Below are 23,869 nucleotides of genomic sequence, written 5' to 3'. Positions count from 1 at the left end.
CCCCAAGAAGCTGCATGCAAACTGCAAGGCATGGGTTTATGACATGCAATGTATTCCTCAATAGTTTTTTATTCTAGGGCCGCTAAAAAAAAGCTCCATTGAGTATTAATACATTTTTATTTGTACAGACAACCCCAAGTATTACTTTACGTCATAAATCCTAGTGAAGTGTTTCTCTAGACCAAGCAATTTTTACTTTGACTGTGATGATATGTGATCACTATACCTTGAGACCATCATTCTTATCAATCATTTCCTGTACATTGAATTACACATTTGATGTATTGGTTTTGTATGGTCTGTGCGTAATATAAACCACACTGACACCCTACCTCTCTACAGTGGGATGAGTAGTGCTATAAAAGAAATGTAAAACTATTACTGATTTTAAGTTATTATTAGTATAATTATGCATACAGAAAGATATAGCTGACATTCTTACAGTGCATGTACATCTCTTAAATACTGGGGTTGAACTTGTCTGCCTCCAACTCATAGTTTCTCTTAAACTCTTGTGAAGCGATGACAAGTGAGTGAGTGAGTACCTTAGCTCCTTCTATTCCATTGGCATCAAGATGTTAAGCACCAGATAGCTTCGAGCCAGGACAAGACTCCAATAAACAAGCATTTGCAATGTAATACGTCTCGCATTAGGAAAGTTTGAGCTATTGGTATTGTAAATGACAAAGTTTTTATTTATGTGTTGGTTTTGAAAATAGCCAAATTAATAGCTTTGTCATTTACAATGCCAATAGTTTTAACTTTCGCAAATGTGACACCTATAGCATTTGTAATGCGATATGTGTTGTATTTACGTGACTTAGATGTATTGATATTACAAATAACAATGACTTTTCAATTTTTTAAAATAATTAATACTTAAATAAAAGTTATTGTAATTTATAATGGCAATAGCTTAAACTTTTGTAAATAACTTTTGTGAAGATTATGTTCAGTGTATTGTATTGTGAAGAAAATCCAAGAACAGACGTGAAATATTAACATCTTTTTGTGACATTTGTAATAAAGCTTGAAACATTTAGAGAACATATTTGAACCATTTGTTGTTGAATGGTTGCACAGATTGATCCTGTGGTGGGGACGAGTGATACTGTGGCGTTCAGAGATGCTGTGGTAGCGCAAAGTGATGTTGTGGTGCCCCTGAGTGATGCTGTGGTGGTGCTGAGTGATGCTGTGGTGATGCAATAGATAGATAGAGTGAGGGCGATAGATGGATAGAGGGCGGGCGATAGATAGATAGAGGGAGGGCGATAGATGGATAGAGTGAGGGCGATAGATAGATAGATAGAGTGAGGGCGATAGATAGATAGAGTGAGGGCGATAGATAGATAGACAGATAGATAGAGTGAGGGCGATCGATAGATAGATAGATAGATAGATAGATAGATAGATAGATAGATAGATAGAGTGATGGCGATAGATAGAGTGAGTGCGATAGATAGACAGATAGAGTGAGGGCGATAGATAGATAGACAGATAGATAGAGTGAGGTGATAGATGGATAGAGTAAGGGCAATAGATAGATAGATAGTGAGGGTGATAGATAGATAAGAGTGAGGGCGATAGATAGATAGATAGAGTGAGGGCAAGAGATAGAGTGAGGGCGATAGATGGATAGAAGGCGGGCGATAGATAGATAGAGTGAGGGAGATAGATAGATAGATAGATAGATAGATAGATAGATAGATAGAGTGAGGGAAATAGATAGATCGATAGAGTGAGGGCCATAGATAGATAGAGTGAGGGCGATCTATAGATAGATAGATAAAGTGAGGACGATAGATAGAGTGAGTCCGATAGATGGATAGATAGAGTTTAGAAACAAAGCCATGAAGAGATCACACAATTTCTTTTTTATTTTTACAGGTAAATACAAAAACACTAAAGGCAACAACATTAAAGGGGAACAAGCAGGACGTGGGATAAGGGAGGGGGTGGCAAATGGTGAGCACTTTCGCGGCTGTTTTGCTGTTCTCATTGGCCACGCGGCTCACTGAGAACATCAAAGCAGCCGAGAAAGTGCTCCCAAAGGCTGCAGGCTGACAAATGATGCGCGCGCCCAGCACACATGCACTGTACCTCATCCGCCTGCAGCCTTTGGGAGCACTTTTGAAAGTCCCTTACTATACTCTCGCAGAGCTACGTATGCACGTTGGCTCAGCGAGACCTAAACAGGGACAAAATCATAGAGAAAGGAAAATAAACACACAGATGTAATACCTGAGATTGCAGTGGGCAGAACAGCAGACTCCTAAAAAGACTCACGGGACAAGTACTTTGTTTTTAATTTGTATACAAAATAATGAACAGTCTCTGAAATACATTTCCAAACTATGGAGATGCATTAGGCATGGAAAAAGGTACATATACAAACCATCCGCTTCAGCCACAGATGCCCAGGTAGTCATTAGTCATTACTCTGAAGTCAATGCAAGGACCGAAAGTCTACTTATCGAATTAATTGATGTAGGTGTAGAATGTTGCTCTAGCTTCAAATGACATCTGGGTTTTGACTTAATCTTGGCATAAAATATGCTGCCAGAAGTTAAAAAACCTTTATAGCTATAGCCCATTCAGCAGAATCCATCAATGAGAACAGGTCAGATACCAAGCATGCACATATGATTTATATGTTATTCTAATTTATGTTATGGTGTATTTGCTGTACGCATTACCAATTAGAGTGCATTATCAGTTGAAGAAAGGTGGGCATGGTCTGCTGAGGTTCCAGATAGCCACTACATTCCACTCCCGCTTTGTGCCCTCTTTTTTCACCTACTGAGCCGTTTCTAGCCGCCATGTGCTCATTGAAGCATCAGGCCACAAATTGTAAATATGGGAAGAAGCGTTGTGACTGCCTAGAATCGACATAATCAACTAGCGCAGCATGAGCTGAGGGGACTGCCCACCCACATCCCACCACCCACCCTTTTGAGTGGTATATACGCGCTCACCCATATGCAGCTGGTGTCTGCCGCGGTACTTCCAATCAGCCCTACCCAGTGACCTAAGCAATGCCAATGCTGGGGGTTATACTGGCAGAAATTATTCAGGGTAGTACCATAATGGGACCAGAGCCATTGTAAGACGTAAAGTGGCTCCAATTATGCCTTAGGGGGTGGAGAGGTGAGCTTCGGGAGAGAACATTGCAGTTACAACATCTCCAAGCTCTCCCTGTGGCCTGGGTATACATTTGCCATGTTCGGGAACCGGAGAGTGAAGCACACGCTGGCTGGTGTTTGAAGTGATAGGCGGATCAGTCCTCTGGGCTCACCAAACAGCACTATGAATAATCAGTCCTCAAATGATGAATTCTTGATATGCTTTCTTGCCTGGGTGTGACAAGGCTCATAAGAAAAATAAGTTCTTCTGTGTGTGCATATCAGCTCATATGTGGCACCAAATGAAGATGACATGGCAGAGAGATTAGTCTGATTCAACCACCAAGATCAGCAAATTGGAAGGCAATGAACGCGAGCTCAAACAGCTAGTGGCATAAACACTTTTAAAAACTGTTCAACCATGCCCTAAAACGTAATAAAACAAGAATTGGTTTTGCTTATGTGAAAATCTATTGACTTTTTTTTTTTTTTTTTTTAACATTCTGTACAGCAGTCGAGCTGCTTTGCAACATGGCTCAAAGTATTAAAAAAAAAGTGATATGGCGCCATCAATGCTGACCACGCCATAGAGCATTTTTTATTGACCTAAAGCCATATCAAACAGCAGATCAACTGCTGCGCAGCATGTAAAAACAAAGAAAGTCATTATCACAGCATGCCGACAGGCGCCCCATGCTGCTAACTAATAGCACCTCTTCCAGAAAGGACCTATAATTAACACAGCAGGTCTTCCAGAGAGGAGCACTCTAATTGAATGAACGCGCAAAAGCTGTTCATGTGAAGCACGTTCACAGACCAGAATCTGCTCGTGGGAAGCGCGTTCACACAGTTTGCTACCTCGTACTTTTTGTTTGCTTTAGATACTTGCAAAAGTGCCACCATTGCCTACGTAACGTTTGTTCTTGTGCTTGAGTGTCCTCCATTTATTGCAGTATTATACCTCTACTTGTACTTTGTACGCTTTTGTAAGCTGCACACATGTCACTTTTTCCTCCTGTAATGCACCGTTTGCTACCACTTGCACTATGTTCATTCGAGGATGTCACTTTTGCCTCATGTAATGTAACTTTTAAAATTTGTTCACTTGTATTGTTCTATTATATCAGTTCTGTTCCTTTTGTAAAGCGCTCTGACACCTTCGGGTAAAGTCCGCGCTATATTAAAACGCATAAATAAAAAAACGAAAAAAAGAATACAATGGGCAGCTTGCTGCTTGAATGGGGAGGGGTGGGAGAGACGCGCACGCATTGTGGGCGTGCACATTGCCGTGGTCTGCGGCTCGTGCCCAGTGGCGGCACCTGCAGGCTTCACCGTGCTCAGGTCAGTGTGTGCTGCGCAGGTCGTGTGGCCCAAGGAGGGGGCCGCCGGGGCAAGGACATGGTGTGCCGCGGTTTGCAGAGGACTCGGAGGTGGGAGCCGCAGAGGTACTGCTACTGTGGTCGGGGGTGTTGTGGGGGATGCCGGGGTGTACTGTAGTTGCGGGGGAGGAGCGCTTTGCTGCGCGGGCAACAGGGGCTGCCGTGTCGTGGAGACGAATTTAAGGGGCTCTGCTGTTGGGATGCGGTGGTGGGGGCTCATCCTCAGCGCGGGAGTGGTGGAGAGTGCCACCATTGCCTACGTAACGTTTGTTCTTGTATTTGCGTGTTCTCCATTTATTGCAGTATGACACCTCTACTTGTACTTTTTACGCGTTTGTAACCTGCACACATGTCAGTTGTCCCTCTTTGTACTTTGTTCACTCACGATTGTGACTTTTGCCTCATGTAATGTAACTTTTGCTTTTGTAATTTGTTCACTTGTAATTTTCTCCTCATGTATCAGTTCTGTTCCTTTTGTGAAGCGCTCTGACACCTTCGGGTAAAGTTCGCGCTATATAAAAACGCATTTAAGGAAGTAATAAATAAAACTACATGGGGCGTGGCGGTGTGGGACGGGACGGTGGTGGGTGCAGAGATGGGCAGTGGCGCTGTCGGGCACCGGAGGTGAATGTAGAGTGAAGCTTCTGCCACATGGCGCCGCCCGACCACGAAACAGAGGGTTGTTGTCTCTGGAGTGGTCTGATGGCTGTGGTTGTGCATGTGTCTCCGGAGTGATCTGGTGGTTGTGGTTATCCATGTGTCTCTGGAGAGGTTTGGTCTGCTGAGTGCTGACGCGTCTTCCGGGGCGCGTTCACACTGTTGACTCAACCCTGATTGGCTCGCGCCAGCTGTGCACGCTTAGTGGCAGGCGCGTCTCACGTGCGCATCCACAAAGCAGAATCTGCATGAATCTGCGCGTGCCCCGGTCTGTCTCCCTTGAGAGGCATCTCGACGACAATAGGTCTCGAGAGCGAGACCTAAAAAGGAGGTCTGATTGCTTTTCAAGTGAGGCTTCGTTTTGGGCCATCTGGAAGGGAAAATAAGAAACCTTCCTCACTTCATATAGGTTGCTGCTCCAAATGTAAAGGAATATGAAAATTAAAGTTCAAGACCTCCCGGTCCCGGCAGCGGTGGGTCGGTCCTTGGACACATTGCGTACTACGCAAATTATGTGGGAAAGTTCCTCGTAACTTGACCTGCCTGGGATTGATGAAGCAGTAGTATATCCCAATTAGGGTAGAACCAGTACTACCAGCCATTAGACAGAGTAAGTCATGGTGGTTTAAATCCCAAACATTAATTCATTATTGTTTTCCAGTCCACCTTAGTGTAGATAGTTTTTTAACTTTAGGTCCTGACGAATCGCCTCTAGACTTGTAGAATTGCGAAGAAACATGTTGACCAACCACACGGTAGAGCGCCACACCTAAGACATTAAATTAGCATTGCGCCTTTCCTCTTTATTTTAATCAGGGCGGGAGACCTCACAATTAAAGTTATTTTTGCTGGTACTCCCAATCCTGTTTTAACTCACATAAACATCACACACCACTTATTCATCCACACTCACCAAATCTCTCACCCCCACAGCACCATTTGGAAAAAGATCTCCGCCAAAGTGCCCCTCATCGGGAGCCTGTCAGGCATTGCAGCGCCGGCCAGATGAGGAGCAGCCCGACGATGAAGCATGACTTTAATTTTCATATTGTATTTGGGCAACTGTGCTGGACATCATGTATAAAAGCCCTTTGTCCCTCTATTTGTGAATATCCAAATGTAAAGCAGACAGCATGAGGGAGCTGCTGAATGTGTTGTAGTGCTGGCTTAGTAATACCCGCTGGGCCCAGGATGGATCCACCTCATTTCCTTCACTGGTCCCAAACCATAGCAGGCTAGTGAGGTTACTAGATGTCAGCACCTTGATGGCAAGCCAGACCTGTCAGTGAAAATGTTACACATAAGAAGGGGAACAAATCCAGGTACACGTGTTACATCAACTTCCACCAAGATTCTCTTTAAAGGCTAGAGGTATAAAGTCAATTTCAACCTGTTTCCCGTATGGGATAATAGGCAGTGCTTTAAATGGTCCGGTACTGTCCGGTACAGAGGGAGAGTACCAGAACTTCTCAAGAGAAATGTTATAATTTTAATTTGAGAGTACCAGCACTTCTCAGAAACAAGCAGGTACTCTGGTACAGTTCTATTTTTCCATTTCAAGCACTGATAATAGGACACAGGATGTAAGAATTTTGCTGTAGTATATGATATAATGTAACACAACAAAGTCTGCAAGAGTACCTGAAAGCATTCCTCACCTGCCACACATTACTGTGGGGCCAAATCACAGAACTAATTGACAATGTTCACCCGTAGGTTCGCATCTTCGGATGGGTGCCTGTTTCTGACTTTTTGAAATTTGCCAGGGTGTATGCCCGGAAACCTGTGACAGTTGCATGTTTCAGAGCATACTCCTGTGAACCGTTGCAAGTTCTGCATGTGGATATATACATAATTTACAAGTGAATAATGGAGAATGCTTTTCCTTGAATGCAAATGAATTTTTATTGTTTTTTTTATTTTGGTATGAGGATAGAGCCTTTTTCAGTTGCGGCTCCCCTGCTAAGGCAGAGGAGCGTCACCTCTCTGCTAATGCAGCAGTGAAAAAAAAAGAAAAAGAATATGATAAAACCAAGACAAAATATAAAAACATATGTTTGAGAGAAAGCATAATCTCTAACCTTTTGAGATTATGCTTTCTCTCAAACATATGTTTTTATATTTTGTTACTTTAGGTTGACTGCTATTTTTCCAGTGTGAATACCCCTGGAAGAACCATGGGTAGGTAGCCTTGCACAATACCTTAGACTATAGATAGTTGGTTTTATTTTCACGGTCCTGAGGAATCGCCACTTGATCACACCTGTGACTTATTTTGGCGAGAAACATGTTGACCTTTTGTGGGTCGAGCGAAATGTTTGTCACTTTATGAACAAAAGAGTGGCCCCCACTTATCTTTTTAACCAGGGGGGGATCTCATTAGAATAAAGTCATTACTAAGGGTTCCCTTACCTGTTTTATCTTCACCCCCTACATCTACACCACACTAGGCCCCTCACACCCACGGCACCAATACGGCGAGGAACAAAAGATCTCCGACAAAGAGCCCCTTTATGGGTGCCTGTCGAGCAATGCAGCGCCGGCTCGACGAGGAGCAAAACCCAGATGATGAAGCATGACACCTAGCTTGCTGGGTGTGTGAGGGTTTTAGTTCCGAAAGGAGGAATTCCCCTCCCTTCCTTTCACCTAGAGTACACATATAGTGTCCTTATTAGTCCACGAGCAGCAACTTCGTACCATTCTTTCTTCTGATACATTTTGGGCATGTACGTTGGACCTATACCAAGCCCTCTCTATCCCTTCATTTGTTGAGAACAATGTAGATATGTGACAGACAAAACAAGATAAATGGGCAGTCAATATTACATTAAACATGGCCACCGAGATGATACACAGATTAGGTAGGATAAAGCAGAGGGTTAGTATTCTAGATGTTATCAGTGGTATAAAGACACACATGACGTTTCCAAACAAATTATACTGAAATTGGTGCTGGGGAAAGAAGATTTCGGATTTTTTCCTGTCAAAGGGTTAACTCAGGGGCAGTTCTAGGATTTTTGGGTCCTTGGCTGAGAGGGAATGTGGGAGACCCCTCTAATTTGCATAAAACATGAGATATTGAGGGCTGTTGGTATCTCGTAGATGACCCCGCTCCTGAAGCTGCTTAATGCAGCCCATCCTTCTCAGCTGCCTGCAGGGACCTCCTTTGCAGCTCATAAAGGACTGAAGGTGTGAGGTTTCCTTGTAGGCTGAGAGGGTTAACACTGCTGGGACAATGGGCCTCCCTGTGGGGCCTCTGTATAGGCAGCAGGGTAGAATGCCTGACTGCAGGGGAAACCTGCAGAATGTGTCGCCTTCAACTGAGACCGTAGGAGGGAGCCCCACCCCCCCCAGGCCTCGCCTTGCTTCACCATAGCATGGAGGCCCACAGGAGGGGAGGGGACTTGCGCTCAATGAAATTAGCAAGAGGACTGGTGTGCTGTGACCTGGATATAAGGGACTTGTGCAGGCCCTATATTGGTGGGCTGAGTGTGAGGCCCTGGGCAGTGGTCTGCACTGCCTATGTCTATCGCCGGCCCTGGATTAACTCCTAATTTGATGGCTGTCGCTAGATATTACCTCTTCGGGTCCCAATTTTTACCGTTTCCTCGAGCATAGGGTGAGGCACCAGGCTCTCCTTGCAGGCCCCTCAGAAAGTATGAATATTCAAAGGGGTATAATATAGGAATCCAAATGAGTGAGTGTTGACACCACCACTATGGCTCCTCAGCGCTCCTATGCAGAATGTTTTTTTTTGTTTTTTTTGTTTGCAGAGTTTTATATAGTGCGAACTAGAACCGAACCGAATCAGTTATCAGAGCGCTTTACATAGCACCAGTTACGTTACATGAGGACACACTTTCATTTTAGGCACGGGAAAGAATGTTGCCACCCTGCCTATACTTCTGCGCCTTGCCCGGTACTAAACCTTCACCCCAGGCATAGCTGCACACTCTACATCACCAGGTCCTCTCCTCACCGTAGTTTTATGAAAATGTAAAACCACCCCAATATCAATAGCAATCTCATTTCCAAAACCTTCTTTGTTGTGTCATTTTTCGCCTGCTCGCTACAGCATACAGCATGGGGCAGACGGTCAGCGTACTTGAGCACTGGGTAACTTAGCTGTGAGTGACTGCTTCCTGCTCTTTCAAAAGTTTTCCTAAGCACTTTCACGAACAAAATAGCTCCTTTTTAGGTCTCGGCATAGCGAAGGCTGCGCTTGCGCAGTCTCGCTGGCGAGAAATTTTGTTTTTCAGTAGTAGGGCTTGACCCGCCCCTCTTCTCCATTGGCTGGCCTCTTATATCCTGGCCAGCCATTGGAAAAGAGCTTTGTCTGTCAATTCAGGCCGGATTCGGGGGGGGTGTTTTTTCGCTTTTTTCTCTCTTTGAAGCCCCGTCCCTTTTACACTGGTGGGCATGTTTTTTTTGTTTTTTTTTCAGGGACGTTCTCGTGTTCATTCGTGTCTCTTGCTGGGAACTACGGAGCGATTTCCAAACGTATGAGGTAAGCTATCATTGTTTATTTATATTTCTTGTTTGCAATTTTTTTTGGGGTGTTTGTTTTTCAGGTCTACCCGGGCCAGGTGGTATGTATGCTGCTGTTTGCGGTTCCTAGGTAAGCCATCTTGTCTATCTTTGTCATCTAATCTATTTTTCTGTTTCTTTTACAGGTCTACCCAGGTCCGTGTGGTCTCCGTGCAGCGTCGTGCATGGAGTGCTTTGCCCGGTATGTATGCTGCTGTTTGCGGTTCCTAGGTAAGCCATCTTGTCTATCTTTGTCATCGAATGTATTTTTCTATTTCTTTTACAGGTCTACCCCGGTCCGTGTGGTCTCCGTGCAGCGTCGTGCATGGAGTGCTTCGCCCGATATGTATGCTGCTGTTTGCGGTTCCTAGGTGAGCCATCTTGTCTATCTTTGTCATCTAATCTATTTTTCTGTTTCTTTTACAGGTATACCCCGGTCCGTGTGGTCTCCGTGCAGCGTCGTGCATGGAGTGCTTCGCCCGGTATGTATGCTGCTGTTTGCGGTTCCTAGGTAAGCCATCTTGTCTATTTTTGTCATCTAATCTATTTTTCAGTTTCTTTTACAGGTCTACCCCGGGTCGCGTCATCTCCGTGCACTGGCCTGCACAGAGTGCTCTGGCTGGTAAGTATGCTGCTGTTTGCGGTTCCTAGATAAGCCATCTTGTCTATCTTTGTCATCTAATCTATTTTTCTGTTTCTTTTACAGGTCTACCCCGGCTCGTGTTGTCTCCGTGCAGCGTCGTGCATGGAGTGCTTCACCTGGTATGTATGCTGCTGTTTGCGGTTCCTAGGTAAGCCATCTTGTCTATCTTTGTCATCTAATCTATTTTTCTGTTTCTTTTACAGGTCTACCCCGGGTCGTGTCGTCTCCGTGCACTGGCGTGCACAGGGTGCTTTGGCTGGTAAGTATGCTGCTGTTTGTGGTTCCTAGGTAAGCCATCTTGTCTATCTTTGTCATCTAATCTACTTTTCTGTTTCTTTTACAGGTCTACCGCGGGTCGTGTCGTCTCCGTGCACTGGCGTGCACAGAGTGCTTTGGCTGGTATGTATGCTGCTTTTTGCGGTTCCTAGGTAAGCCATCTTGTCTATCTTTGTCATCTAATCTATTTTTCTGTTTCTTTTACAGGTCTACCCCGGGTCGTGTCGTCTCCGTGCACTGGTGTGCACAGAGTGCTTTGGCTGGTATGTATGCTGCTGTTTCCGGTTTCTAGGTAAGCCATCTTGTCTATCTTTGTCATCTAATCTATTTTTCTGTTTCTTTTACAGGTCTACCCTGGGTCGTGTCGTCTCCGTGCAGTGGCGTGCACAGAGTGCTTTGGCTGGTATGTATGCTGCTGTTTGCCGTTCCTAGGTAAGCCATCTTGTCTATCTTTGTCATCTAATCTATTTTTCTGTTTCCTTTACAGGCCTACCCCGTGTCGTCTCCGTGCACTGGCGTGCACAGAGTGCTTCGCCCGGTATGTATGCTGCTGTTTGCGGTTCCTTGGTAAGCCATCTTGTCTATCTTTGTCATCTAATCTATTTTTCTGTTTCTTTTACAGGTATACCCCGGGTCGTGTTGTCTCCGTGCACTGGCGTGCACAGAGTGCTTCGCCCGGTATGTATGCTGCTGTTTGCGGTTCCTAGGTAAGCCATCTTGTCTATTTTTATCATCTAATCTATTTTTCTGTTTCTTTTACAGGTCTACCCCGGGTCGTGTCGTCTCCGTGCACTGGCGTGTACACAGTGCTTTGGCTGGTATGTATGCTACTGTTTGCGGTTCCTAGGTAAGCTATCTTGTCTATCTTTGTTATATAATCTATTTTTATGTTTCTTTTACAGGTCTACCCCGGGTCGTGTCGTCTCCGTGCACTGGCGTGCACAGAGTGCTTTGGCTGGTATGTATGCTGCTGTTTGCGGTTCCTAGGTGAGCCATCTTGTCTATCTTTGTCATCTAATCTATTTTTCTGTTTCTTTTACAGGTCTACCCCGGTCCGTGTGGTCTCCGTGCAGCATCGTGCATGGAGTGCTTCGCCCGGTATGTATGCTGCTGTTTGCGGTTCCTAGGTAAGCCATCTTGTCTATCTTTGTCATCTAATCTATTTTTCTGTTTCTTTTACAGGTCTACCCCGGGCCGCGTCGTCTCCGTGCACAGGCATGCACAGAGTGCTTTGGCTGGTATGTATGCTGCTGTTTGCGGTTCCTAGGTAAGCCATCTTGTCTGTCTTTGTCATCGAATGTATTTTTCTGTTTCTTTTACAGGTCTACTCTGGGTCGTGTCGTCTCCGTGCACTGGCGTGCACAGAGTGCTTCGCCCAGTATGTATGCTGCTGTTTGCGGTTCCTAGGTAAGCCATCTTGTCTATCTTTATCATCTAATCTATTTTTCTGTTTCTTTCACAGGTCTACCCCGGGTCGTGTCGTCTTGTGCTTTGGCTGGTATGTATGCTGTGGTTTCTGGTCTCAGGTAAGCCCTCTTTATTTTCTTTCTCATCTAATGCATTTTTGTGTTTTTTTTATAGCTTTAACCCATTCCGTATCGTGATCCTGTTGCAGCGAGTTAAGGTTAGTTATTTTGTCTTTCTTGTTGCAGTTCCTTTTTTTTAACTTATGTTACTTATGTTTTAAAATGTATTTTTTACTAAATCTGTGTTTTTGGCTGTGTCGGATATACTGTTAGCTGGTTTTTTTTGTCGAATCAGGGAGACTGCTATCTTTTCTAACATTGGAGAAGGGACTGTACTGTCGGTCGGGCTGCGGCAAGTTTTCGGTAAGTCTATTTAAGGTTTAATTGCTTTATATCTTCTAGTTATAAAAAATGTTATTTACATTTTACATTTGTATGTTTTTATGTATTTGGCCTTTGTTTAAATTATTGTCATTGCTTAATGTTGCTTTTGTTTGTCTAGAGTAAAAGAAAAGGGAGCCCCCTTACTCATCCAATACGGGACAAGGGGAGTCAAGTATCAAGAAGTAAAAAATTCCCAGTTGGTCAAAGACCACAATGCATCACAAGCCTATAGAAATGTTTACAGGTACACGCTATTACGTGAAAAAACACTCAAATTGAACCAATCGTTGTGCCAGTACATTTAAGCAAAATCCATGTGTATATCAAGGAATTTATAAAACACCACCAACAAGACTGTCACAAATTATTGCAAGAAGATTTCATACATATTTATTCAGTACATTATCAATAGAAATTTTATGTATATACAATACAAACAGAATAAAATCACAAAAGAGTTAAAAACCAGTATCACGGTACTGTATGATGAACTAAAAAGAAGCAGTTGTCGACGCAGCGTTTAGTTTTTTTTAATTGATAAAAACACCTTCTTCAGGACAATTTCTTTAGTTTAGCGACAATGGAGACATGTTGATTCTCCCAAACTAATATGTTGCACCACCACCGGCCCAATTGTGGATATGTGGGTCCCGTTCGGCACACTGTATATTCAAATTACCTTTAGTCTCGGCAAGGGGAACTGCACAAAAGATTCAGCGGAGCCACCGTTATTAAATTCGGATGTTAGGCCTTGAGGCTACGTTGTGCGTAAGGGCAGTCGATATAAATAAAAGTCCTCTGTTGCAGTCGCGGTCCTACTAACATAGATGGCAGCACACGCAAAGGGATAACCTCCTAGGCTTGTCTTTTCTCAGTTAGAACAAGCTAGGTAAATTAATTTGGCCTCCCTGCTCCGTCTATCTTCGTGATGGCGTCTGACGACACACCTCGGTAGTTGAAAAACGAAATTGTTTGTCTGACTGTTTCATCATTGTGTAGTGGCGTGTTAAGGTAAGTTAGCCTGTTTTGCTAGGTCTGTGTTGTTTTTTTAACTTATGTTTCTTATTACAAAACTCTTTTTTGTAACTAACTTTGTTATTGAAGGTGTTTAATATTATCTTGTGAGCTGTTAATTTGCGTTTTTTTTTAACGAATTAGAGATACTGCTGTGTTTACGGAAATTCGAGAGAAAATGGGACTGTCGGTAAGGTCGCGGGCACTTTCAGGTAAGTTTCTTTAATGTTTAAAGTTTGTATATTTGTGTGATGTTTGTATGCATTTATTGTAGGAATTTTAACATTATGAATGTATTAGCTTTTCTGTATTATGCTCCTTTTTGTTTAATTGAAATTGCTTTATGTTACATTCTCACTGCAGCTTCTTTAAGGTAAGTCCTCTCTGTATTTTTTTTTAGAGTTAATAATGAATGTTTCCGAAAATGTGTTCGTGTTTTAGTGTGATTTTTTAGTTTCCTTTTTTTGTAATAGTCATTGTGTTTCTTTACATATATAGGTAATCTTTTAGAGTAATGCTAATTAACGTTGTTTTTGACGAAAGTGCTGTTATTCGTATTTTGTGGAAAGTCCCTTATTTGACTACGGCGGGGCACGTTTTTAATTGAATCTGCGGGTGTCGGTAACTTCGGTTGGTTTCTAGAATGAACGGTACGACGTGACGCTGCTACATTATGGTAAGTGCCATCTTTGTCTAATGTTTATATGTATTTAGTTTAAAAATTACACACACTCTCTACAAACACACACACTGTCTACAAACACACACACACTCTCTACACACACTCTCTACACACACACACTCTACACACACACTCTCTACACACACACTCTCTCTACCACACACTCTCTCTACCACACTCTCTCTACCACAGTCTCTCTACCATACTCTCTCTACCACACTCTCCCTACAATACTCTCTACCCCATGCTATCTACCCCACGCTCTCTACCCCACGCTCTCTAGCACACACTCTCTCTACCACACACTCTCTCTAGCACACACTCTCTCTACCACACACTCTCTCTACCACACACTCTCTCTACCACACTCTCTCTACCACACTCTCTCTACCACACTCTCTCTACCACACTCTCTCTACCACACTCTCTCTACCACACTCTCCCTACAATACTCTCTACCCCACACTCTCTACCCCACGCCCTCTACCCCACGCGCTCTACCCCATGCTCTCTACCCCACGCTCTCTACTACACGCTATCTACCACATGCTCTCTACCACATGCTCTCTAACACATACCCTGTAACACACACCCTGTAACACACACTCTGTAACACACACTCTGTAACACACACTCTGTAACACACACTCTGTAACACACACTCTCTATCACACTCTCTAACACACTCTCTAACACACACTCTAACACACACTCTAACACACACTCTAACACACACTCTGTAACACACACTCTGTAACACTCTCTATCACACTCTCTAACACACTCTCTAACACACACTCTAACACACACTCTAACACACACTCTGTAACACACCCTCTTTAACACACAATCTCTAAGACCCTCTACCATGCTCTCTACCACACTCTCTCTACTATACTCCCTCTAACACACTCTCTAGTATACTCTAGTATACTTCATATATACTACACACTCTCTATTCTTCACTCTCCTCTCTCTTTTTTCTTTACTTTTTTACACTTTCCAGCTATAAGTTGGCAATAGCTGATAATGAGAAAGTGAGCATGCAGGTGAGAACCAATCTGCAAACGCCCTCTAACACACGCCCTCTAACACACGCCCTCTAACACCCCCCCTAGCACACGCTCTCTAGCACACGCTCTCTAGCACATGCTCTCTAGCACACGCTCTCTAGCACACGCTCTCTGTGTGTATGTATGTGTGTGGCTCTGTGTGTGTGACTGTGTGGGTGGCTCTGTGTGGGTCGCTTTTTTGTAGGTGGCTCTATGCGTGGGTAGCTCTGTCTGTATGTAGGTAACTATGTGTGTGTGTAGGTAACTCTGTGTGGGTGGCTCTATTTGTGGGTGGGTTGATCTATGTGAATACCTCTGTGTAGGTAGCTCTGTATGGTGGCTCTGTGTGGGTGGCTCTGTGCGTGTGAGTGGCCTTGTGTGTGTCGGTGCAAATGCAATAGGTCTCGCATTTGAGAGAGATTAAGCTATTGACATTGTAAATAACAAAGCCGTTTCTTTAAATGTTTTAAAAACAAAAACATAAACAAAAATAATGTCATGAGCAATGCCAATAGCTCTAACTTTAACAATGCCAAGACCATTGTAAATGCTTGTTGTACCAGGGATCACCATGAAAATATGGACTTTTTGAAACAAAAAATAAATTTTAGTTTGAAGCCATGTTTTTTTATATTGGCAATGGCCTGGCAGGTCCTCCATCACTAACGTTTTATAAAGATCAATACCAAAACAAGCACTGGCAAAGATAAAAAGCGGACACCCAACACCAGACCCGCTGCTTTTGTTAACGCTTGTTTTGGGGGAATTTGGATGTGGATGTCTGAATATATATATATATATGCAGTAAATGTTATCAAAGGAGAGAGCACCCCAGGCCCATTTAATAAAAGAAATACCCTTGACATTGTTAACGCAAAGTCCATGCACATATTTGGTGCAAATCTTTTGCTGTGATTACTTTGCTAATTTTTTGTGAAGTATATAGAAATACTTTCTAACAAGGCAACATTTTTTTCCTGTTGTTCTTAAAATTGCATTCACTCTTGCTACTGGTCACATGACTGCCTTGTCTGTCTAGACTACTGCAGTGTAGCATATCACTATTCTGCAAGGTTGTTTCAATCATCAACCCAATAGGGCCTATTAGCAAACTACATTATGTATTATTTAGAATACTATAATAGTACTATTAAAGTGCTACAACATGATACTCACAACCCTAGGTGTGGACGTCTCCGCTTTGATTCTCCTATCTTTAATGTGCCGACATCTCTGCCCTGACAGCGTAGATCTCTGCACACATACGTTTCAGAATTAAATGTGGGAGGGTCAGTGGGAGGACGGAGCGGCTGAAAAATGTGCAATAATTACTACTGTTGTGAAGGGGCTTGGAAGGAGTAAGGAGGGTTAAGAGAGGACTAGGGTGGAGTTTAGGAAGGACATGCACCCACCTAAAAAGAGTAAACCCATGTGATGCGGCATCATCCCGTACCACCCTTGGGCCGCGTCTCCTCAGACATTCACGCGGCAGGGAAAGCGATCCCGATGCGTCCCTAGCAACAGCCTTGCCAACCAGAAACCCACCCCTCTGTCCTCTGTTCCAGGAGCCAATCAGGAGAAACCTTGTCCCGGAAACACATCAGCACGACCCCGGAAGTACCTCCCCCAACCAGGATCCGGACACTGGAAAAGCCGGAAACAGGAACCCCACAGACGTCGGATCAAGCTCGTGGCAGGAGACCCAGACCGGAGTGGTGACGGAGAAGGCGACCGAGGAAGAAGACGAGTGGAGCGAGGACTGATGGAGTCCGCAGGAGGTGGCTGGGGAGCGGCCGCAACTCAACCAGGAGAGTTGCGGAGGAGTGGGTGAGTAACCCAGAACCGCCCCTGTAGCACATTAGGTGCAGTGTAGATAATTTCCCCTTTGAATAGAGTCACCCGAGAGTCACGTTATTGCCTAAGTGCACTGTAATTACTTGTATAGCACGACATAGCCCTGTACAGCACTGTAACTGAGTCTCTTCCCCTTTCACCCCCTCTCATCGTTCACGTTCTACTTCTCTACCTCCGTCCTATTTCGATTCCTGACCCGACCCTTCCTTCCCCCTCCTCACGGTCATTTCTTCCCTCTCACTGGTAACCGGGTGTTGGTGAGCGGTTCAAACCTAACAAGTCCGGTTGGACTAACGGCTCCTTTTCTTTTGTTTCTTTCTCCCGGAACCTCCGAGGACCAACCCAGACCCGACCCCGGAAGGAACAACACGGCAATTGACCCGGAGCAGACCACGACCATCATCGAGTGGAACTGTTTCTTGTTTTCTATTTACCAAAACCCTTACGTACTCTGTCTGTCCAGTGGCAAGAATAAACAAACATTGCCCACTATATACGGCCTCCGCGCTTGTTATTCTGGCCCGCCAGTCCCACACGTTCACAACCCATTCCTACTCTCAAGCTGCACTTCTAAAGTTACTACATCCTGAAAGAACCCAAAACATTTGTTAACTGTGAGTCCAGCACCACACATATCTAACTATTGGTTCTACAACTCCCTTTAATAGAAAACAATGGAGGTTCGAATAGAACCCCATAGGAAATAGTGCTAAAATGAATGAATTCATTTTAAATATGTAAATCTATCTATCGATCTAGATATATGGTAATGTTACAAAAATTTAATATAAATGATAGCTACATTTTAAAACAATTAATGACCTTCACATTTTAAATAAATATAACTATATTTTTGTTAAATTATTGCACTAAAATAATTTAATACACAACTTTTAGGAACATTTAATATATACCAAATGTAAATAAAACATTTAGTTAAAAAGTCACTACAGTACTCATTTTTATAGTTATATTTGGTATTTTTACAGACTTCACCCGATATTTCAGGGGGTGAGGACATGTAAGTCTACACTTTTGAGTAACTTTACAATTGTAAATGGTGAATAGCTAAAGGTAGCAAAGTTATTTATAAGTGCAAGAATAGCTTGGCATTTGTAGATCTTACATGTGTGTAAATTTATCTTTCTAAATAGCCCCTGGTATTGTTATTTGTTTTATTTATTGGAAGTTTTATTTCATACAAGAATAGCTTGTCATGTGTAGATCTTACATGTGTGTAAATGTATCTTTCTAAATAGCCCCTGGTATTGTTATTTGTTCTATTAATTGGAGAGTTTTATTTCATACTCATTTTTTGTTTGCTAGTGATATTTATTTTCTCCTTTTCAGACATGAATGATGAGTTGACCTGTGATTTGTTGCTGCAAGTCGTACCCATCATATGCACACTTCTCAACATGTGTTACAGTCAGGTCATCAGGACATCAACACCATATTACAACACACATTTTTCTATTTTTTTTAAGGAAAGGCCACTCAATTTTTTGTTCTTGTATTCGGGGATAACCCAACACAGTCAACAAACAACAGCCAAAACAATTTGGCGGTAATCTTTGCTGGCAAGATGGCCCAGTGAGTTAATGCTCTGCACTGACATTTGCACTGATCTCGAATGTGTATCATAACTGCATCAGTTTAATTTCACATCCTCACATGGGAGATAAGTTCAGAACCATATAATTGGATATTAGCAACAGTTTTCATTTACATTGCTGAAAAACTGCAGAAGTGCATTATGGAATGTGTTAGAAATGGGGTCTCTAGTTAGTTGATGTATGCACCCAGCCCAAGTAAGGACCTGCATGCTAGTCAGGGTAAGTATAGTATACACTAAAAGCTTACCTTTGCTCACCCTCTGTTAGCTTAGCACAGAGCAGTCAGGATAAACTAAAGAAGCAATGTGAAAGTATTTATGCACACACACAGTAACACAGTGAAAACACCACAAATGTATTTCACACCAGTTAGAAAATTAGCCAATATTTATCTGATTTTTGGTGCTAGGGGACAATGCAGTGTGCGAAGGAGATGATGCGTCAGTTAAGGTTGTGAGCCTCGGTCCCCGAAAGTGACGTGGCATCGAGGATGTGTTGATGTGAAGAGCACAGTGCGTCGATTCCACGGCGTTGATGTTGTACTGCTAGACTGAAGGCGATGTGTTAGCTGGAAGCCATGCAGGGCCGGGACTGCGTAAAGTTCAAGACAGTGCACCACGGACAGCAGTGATGCGGTGCCCGAGACTCACACAGCAGCGGTTCTTCGGAGGCTCTGTGGCAAAGTCTGGGCTGCGTTTAAAGTCGAGGTCGGGTCATTGCTCACGGTGTCCATGGCTTCGGTGTAGGCAGCGGCGATGCATTGATTTAGCAGGGATGTGCCTGTTCAGAAGTGACGCTTTAGAATTGATGCATCAGTTTCTTGGTTGTAGCACAAAAACTCACTACCAAGGGCCCAGGACTGGATTTGGCCCCACTTGGCAGAGCAGGTCCCAAAGCAGAGGAGCCCAAGTGGTGCTAGCAAGATGCAGATTAAGTATTTCATATCCCCGAGACTTCAGTAACAGGAGGCAAGCTAAGTCAAGCCCTTGGAGAACTTTAGAATTGCAGGGTGTAGAGAGTAAAGTCCAGTCCTCTCGCTCCCTGGAAAGAATCAGCAGGAAGCAGGCCAATACAGCAGAGAAAACAGCAAAGTGTCAGTCCCTCCTGGCAGCACAACAGTTCTTCTTCCCGGCAGAATGTACTTAGTTCAGAAGTATTCTGAGTGTATGGTGTCAGAGGTCCAGTACATCTACCCATTTTAGCCTTTGAAGTAGGAGACTTCAAAGAAAGGTCTTTGTAGTGCACAAGACCCTGCCCTTCCTAGCCCTGGGTCCAGACACATACAGTTCTTTGTGTAGGGACAGACACAGCCCTTTTCAGGTGCAAATCAAATCTCAACTTCTCCCACAGGAAGACCCATCATCCTGGTGGTGGGCTATCAGCACACCTCAGCTTCCTTTGTGTGTGACTGTCTAGAGGGAATTCACAAAGCCCAGCTGTAACCCTGACCCAGATGTATATTCTAGGGACAGGCAGAGGCACAGAATGGTTAAAGTAAGAAAATGCCAATTTTCTAAAAGTGGCATTTTCAGACATGCAACTTAAAAAACAACTTCACTAAAAGATGTCCTTATAAATTGTGAGTTCAGAGACACCAAACTCCAATTTCCTGTCATCTCCCAATTGAAGATACACTTGTAAAGTGTTACAAGGCAGCTCCAATGCTAACCTATGGGAAAGATAAGCCTTACTGTAGTGGAAACTACCAGGACATGTGAAACTCCAAGGTACATGTCCTACCTTTAACAACATTGCACCCTGCCCTTGGGGCTATGAACGGCCTACCCTAGGGGCGCTTACATGTATTAAAAGGAAAGGTTTGGGCCTGGGATGTAGACGAACTTGCCAAGCAGATTTAAACTTCACACACCGACTGTGAGTGAGGTTTGAAAGGCTAATTATGTAGGTGGCATAATCAGTGCTGCAGGCCCACTATTAACATTTGATTTGCAGGCCCTGGGCATGTGCACTAGGGATTTATTAGTAAATCTAATATGCCAGTCATGGAGAACCCAAACATATCATGTTTTAGAGGAGAGAGCATATGCACTTTAGCATTGATTAGCAGTGGTAAAGTGCCCAGAGTCCTAAAGCAAGCAAACAAAAAGAAGGTCAGAAAAACAGGCGTAAGATTGCAAACAGTTTGGGAGATAACCCTGCAAAAAGGGCCAGGTTCAACAGAATGCTTTATAAAAAGTTAGTTATTTGTAGACATATATTTTTCTGCTCGTATTCTTCTAGACTTTATGGCTAGTTTTTTCTGAATATCTGAGTACCACCTGTGTCAATCTTTAATAAAAACGTTAAGAAGAGATCTTGAAACGAAATCACAGAAGGGCACGACTACTTTTGTTTTTATCAGTTGGCTTTGCTTTGAGCTGATCCAGGCATAGTGACTTATACACAATATTAACAAATAGCCTTCTTACCCGATTTGAGCAAAAAGCGCAATAAGTGCTTCCAACGGTCATGCAGACTTGGCATCATGAGAGGATTTAGCTTGGAAAACTTTTTCAAATGTAAGTATATAGCATGAACCTATTTTGGTTAAATCTTGCAAGGTGCACATATGCATAAATTACTATTTTGTCCAGGCGTAGGTCTGACTATGCACTGGAAATCTTTGTAAATCATGCCTAAAGGTTTAAAAATGTTTTTTGAGAGTATTTTCAATCTGGAACTTGACCTTTCTGGAGTGCAATACACATGCCGAGTTGCTCCACTTGCTCTGTGGCTGCCGTTTTGTAGCCCTTGGTCCTTCCCTATGGACTTCCCTACTATCTGAGGCCATCGTTTAGAGTCAGTTTAATATTGATCAATTACAATAACTTTAGTTTTGATGTGCAAAACTGTTTCACAAATGTGCCCTATTTAACTGTTGTCATATAGATGCAGCAGTGCCATCTTGGGGCCGTATTATGGTAGTGCCCCTGGGGCACATGGGTGTTTGCGCCTACTTTGTGAGCACTTTGGCAATGCAGAAGGAGCAGCAGATGCTGGTGCATTCCCTTCTGTAATTCTGATACACATAAAGCACTATCATCAGAGGGTGTTCCCTCATCTGCATGGGGGTATGGCCCCATGTAAATGAGAGAATCCCTTTGCCTCTGCGCCCACGCCTTATGATATGTGGGCACAGAGGCAAAGAAGCTGTCAGGAGGCGCACTAACAGTGCGCCACCTAAAAGATGATGCACTGTCAATGCACCCTCTGAAAGTGGGAAAGGGGTTCCAATAGACACCCCAGACATCCCCCTGCAGGCGGCTGCAGTCACTCAGTGCACCCGCCAGCAAGGGGATCTCTAATCCCTCTTCAAAGTGCAGGCGGCTGCCGCCTGCAGTGAAACAAAGAGCAGCTTTAAAGCAGCACTCCGTTTCTCATATAAATGCGCTGTCCCCAGAGCAGCGCGAGTGCCTGGCTGTCCTGGGGGCTGTGCACTCATCCTAATACTGCACATTTCACTTGTTTGCGCCGGGCACACCTTTTCAAAAGTGCGTCTGGCACACAAGGAAAATACGCTGTATCCGCGATACGGCCCCTGGTACCTCTCTAAAAGATATAGGGGCATATTAACAAGCGGCAGTGATAGTTATCGCCGGCCGCCCTTAGCGTGAGGAATTTTATCGCCGGCTATCGCAGATAATTATCAACCCCGCTGCGAAGGGGTTAAGGTCACATGGGCCACTTATGGTGAGACGCCACGCTGGAGCGCCGTAGAGAAAATATCACTGTAAAAAAATACTTATTTCTAAAAAAGGTTGGTAACTAGAGTGAACTTTATTTGATGTGAGTGAAAAGAACAGTATAGTCGGCATAAATGTAAACACTTGGGAACTATATTCAGGGTAGCGTCCTACTTCTTCAATTTAAGCTTCGCACACATTTTCCAAAATTATTTTTTCTCCTGCTGATTGAAAAAGGCTGTTGTGTGCTACTGTTATACAAAAAAAACACCTACAAAAGGTGTCTATAAAGCATTTCTAAATAGTAAATGCTCCATCAAAAGATATGTAAATGTACACAGTTTGCGCTATAGTTTCCCGATACTCGGCATAGGCGCTTATTTTTACACACCAGCACCTACTTATGACAGTCTACCACATGGTGGCGCTGCTTTTCTATTTTCGCGCAGAGCACTTTTTTTTAAAGTATACTTGTAAAAAAATGGAAAGCTGCAAGTTCACTGATTATTATAGCATGAGGTGACCTCTAATAGACAAAAATGTCCCACTTGTACGAGTGGGAAGGTTTGCAGCTAACACTGACACAGACATCGGTCAGCTCTGGTTTGGGCACGTGGGCTTTACCAGTCCCGAAAATGACCTTGGGTCCTGGCATTTTTTTTTTTACAAATAAAGCACGGTAGAGCTGCAAAACAAACAAAAAAACCCTGTAATTTAACGAAGTGTCAATGTTTATCGGATAGCATGACTCATAACAGCAATTTATGATTAATTCTCAAACAAGTCTTAAAAATGAATCACCATTTTCCAAGGTGTGAAATTGTACAATGTTCGGTAAAAAAGGAAATAGAACCAAATATGACGTCATGTAAAATGACGGTATGGCACAAAAATATTGTGAATGAAAGACGACTAAAGAAGCTGAAACCATCTATCTTCATGCAGATCTTTGTAGTCCAATTTGCCTTCTTTGTCAAACTGAGTCAACTCACAGAAGCAGCCTAGAACTGCACATAGATCTACAGAAACAGATATAGCTCACCTAATAAACATTTTTTGTAACTACCAGAAAACATACCTTCTGTGAAATTATGAACTTTCGAAAGACATGAAAAATGTACCTTTTGGGCTAAACGCAGATTCTGCTTTATCAAACAATATTCCACAGCAGTGCACAGTTTAGAAAGGCAGACTGATAGACTAGAGACATAAACAAGGAGTTCAGTGCTTCAGACCTCCACACAGACTTGAACTGATCTACACCGGACTGAGGGCTGGATGTGTTAAGAATGGAGCTGGTAAAAGTGGTTTCACATTGAGCATCAACTTTTACCGAATCCATTCTATTTTTGTGAACTGACCTACGAATTAATAGGTCGGTTCGCAAAAACCTGATTCATAGTGCGTCGCATTTCGAGCTACCTCGTGAATACTAATAAAGTAGGTTGCAAATTGAGACCCTCTATGAATCACAGTTATCTCAGGGATGGCTGGGGGTTAACACACCACCATGT

At 43.4% G+C, this 23,869-nt stretch overlaps 1 protein-coding gene across 1 annotated transcript in view; it reads right to left on the bottom strand.

Moving 5' to 3' along the window:
* The window catches only part of LOC144818611 (all-trans-retinol dehydrogenase [NAD(+)] ADH4-like), a 194,461-nt gene that overhangs the window by 15,376 nt on the left and 155,216 nt on the right, over window positions 1–23,869 (bottom strand). The gene's annotated exons all lie outside the window — the stretch shown is intronic.

Source organism: Lissotriton helveticus, chromosome 2_1, assembly GCF_964261635.1.
Source record: "Lissotriton helveticus chromosome 2_1, aLisHel1.1, whole genome shotgun sequence".
Classification (NCBI taxonomy): Eukaryota; Metazoa; Chordata; class Amphibia; order Caudata; family Salamandridae; genus Lissotriton; species Lissotriton helveticus.
The sequence above is the reverse complement of the archived record's forward strand: the minus strand, read 5'-3'. Positions and strand labels throughout refer to the sequence as shown.